Source organism: Lygodium microphyllum, chromosome 23 (assembly GCF_053477565.2).
Source record: "Lygodium microphyllum isolate KBCC chromosome 23, Lygodium_microphyllum_v1.1.10, whole genome shotgun sequence".
In the NCBI taxonomy this organism is placed as follows: Eukaryota; Viridiplantae; Streptophyta; class Polypodiopsida; order Schizaeales; family Lygodiaceae; genus Lygodium; species Lygodium microphyllum.
The window spans coordinates 79,284,630-79,287,455 of record NC_141157.1 but is presented as its reverse complement, the minus strand read 5'-3'; positions in this window follow the sequence as shown (position 1 = coordinate 79,287,455).

The window sequence follows — 2,826 nt, the reverse complement described above, 5'->3', positions numbered from 1 at the left end:
GAGGAGTTTTTTTTTTCGTTCAGCTAAAAGAGGAGAAGGGGAGACTAATTCGGACGGGTACGTCTATCAAGAGGGACTATTCTGTGGCGTCCTAATAGCGATAGAGAGGACTGAGGAAGCAGATGATCGTTATGAGGATCTGAATGATCAGTGGATCGCCGTCGCCTTTATTGGGGAGCTCTTTCTGAGGTGTTTCTTCCCATGATTGTATCCAACTCTCTGGCGGAGAGAGAGATGAGAAACGATGTTTCTCCCCAGGCAACCTTGATTATCTAAAGCTGAGGTGAAGATGGCAAGGAAGGAAGAACAGATGATGAAGGACAATGGATCTCCATTGAAAATGTCGAAGACGAAGCTGACGATAAAAGAAAAGCCAAAGAGTTGGTGATTAAGGACAGAAGCTAGTGAGACAACATTGCAGCAAAAGAATGAGATGCCAGGGAACAGAGGGAACGGAGTAATGAAACAGCAGACACCTCTCTATCGACTGCAACCCCCCCCTTTGATGTTGAAATCACAATTCCTTTCAAGACCCAACAAAGCCGGAGATGGAGCTATCTGCACTGCGACTTCCCCTTTTTAAGCTAGACGTCTCGATTGATGCAAGCATGATAGCGCCGAATCGCAAAGCGCAGCCGCAGCAGGTATTCTCATCATCATCGACTCAGTAGAGAGCTGCCCTTGCGTCCCTGGAGAAGGAGGCTACCCTCAGGAGACTGCGAGAGGTAGAGGCCAGCTTGTGGGAAGCCATAAATGACCTCCACCATAACAGCCATGGCACGGACGATTGGTATTCTTCCCTGTTCAGTGGTCGGTACCATCTCTGTCAGCATTTCGATTCTTGCGTTGCCAATTCCATCGGGAGCCTCTGCCAGAGCTTCCTGATTGGCGTACGGCATCCGTGTCGGTATCGGAGTTCTTCTTAGAGCTTTCAAGCTTGCAAGGAACAAGTCCTATCGCTCCATTCTGGATTTGAAGCTTCTCGTATCAGAAAAGAATCTGATTGTAAGGGAAGAAGCTTGTCGTAGTGGTCTTCTATTTGGTGGATTTACTGGAGGTTATCATGCAGTGTGTTGCATCCTGCGAAGATTGAGAAACAAAGAGACTCCATCAAATGAACTTATTGCAGGTGCCGTTGCTAGCCTCTCCATTTTGGCATTGGATGATCCTAGCAGGAGGCGAACTTTTGCTACTGGTTGTTTTTTTTTGGAGCGAATGAGTTCTTGGTGTTGTGAAGGTGTAGCCTTACTCTGATCACTATTGGCTATACACAAAGAAATACAAAGAGCCCTACGTATCAAGATGTTTGTTCTGGAAGAACGAATCATGTGGAGGTTATGGGCAATGCTAGTAGTTTGATGCGAAGGTGGTTTCAAATTTATCAAATGCTATCTGTCAGGCGTTTTGCAGCAGGCCAGCATGTAAGCAGTTCACTGCAAGCTGAGAGCAAGCAATGAGACACCTTTAAACTGCCTTGTGTTAGAAATTTCTGACCTTTTGGAACTTTGTTGAGATCTAAACTGGGAGCTTACACCAGCTCATTGCCTGAGTTAGACTGCAGAAATGCAGTCTATGATCTATCGTTGCTTCATCTTTAAGATTGAACCTGCGGCACAGATCATCACTGTGGAGAAGATTGGAGGCCCTGATGAGAGTTACAAGGATTTCACCAGCTTCCTTAATTGATGAAACTTCTCAAAAGAACTTTCTATTTGCTTAAACCAGGGAAAGTTTACAGGTCTTCAGAAGTTGATCTGAAATCAGAGCCACCATCTAACCTTCGTACTTCCAACATTGTATGGATTTCTGAAAATTGTTCACAGGGATTGCTACCCAACAGAACTTATCTAGTCTATGTGTCAATGGCAGAACTGTCCTCGAATACCTGAATGCAAAGCTGGTTATGAAATACTACAGAGTTTTCTGAATCATGTAATTTACTTGACAAGGAATATAGTGAATTTTGGCATCAAAAATTCGATTTCTTCTTGTTAGCCTCTTTCCTTGTTGAATCTTGAACCCTGTGTTCAGCAGCTCTTACACAAACACTACGACATTTCTGGTGAACCTGACGTGAAAGTGTTGCGTCAATTTTCAGCAAGATGGGAGACTCGCAAGAAGAGATGACAGATGACAATGTCATGAAGAACCTGTTTCAGTCATTTACAACCTATATGCAGCAGCAAGCTCACGCGAAACGTGATAGTGATGCCATGGATGCCTTGAAAGCTGTCCAACAGGAGATGAAGCAGTTCAATGGCCAACAAGTGTCAACTTACCTGCATTTATATGAAGAAAAGATGAAGTTTTTTGGGGTTTCTCAAGATGTTTGGAGCCGCTACTTCTTGCGGATCGTGGTGCGCGCTCTTGAAGTCCGAATTTCAGAAATTCAAGAAACACATGCCAGTTGGGCAAAGTTTAAGAATGCATTAAAAGATGAATATTTCCTGGAAGATACAGGTCTTATGAACCGCAGGAATTTCTTAGCATGGGTTTCTATGCCTAATAAGGGACTTTCAGTTACCGCCCTTCTGCGAGAGTTTGAGAGCCGCTATGATCAGTTGGATGGAACTGAGCAGCAAGCTTTGGAGATGCAAAAAGTGGAATTATTTTTACAAGCCGTTGATGCTGATTTACAGGAAAAGTTGGATGATCTTTTGGAAGATCAAGCTACCGATTCAGGTTTAAAGACCGAGTGGAGACATATCATTGATGCTGTGAATGCTCTTGTTAAGAAGCAGCGCAGTAGAGTACGATTGCATCGTAAGACAGGATCTGCTTCTGAAAAATCCTTGGAGACTTCTTCTTCTACCCCTGCTGCAAGTT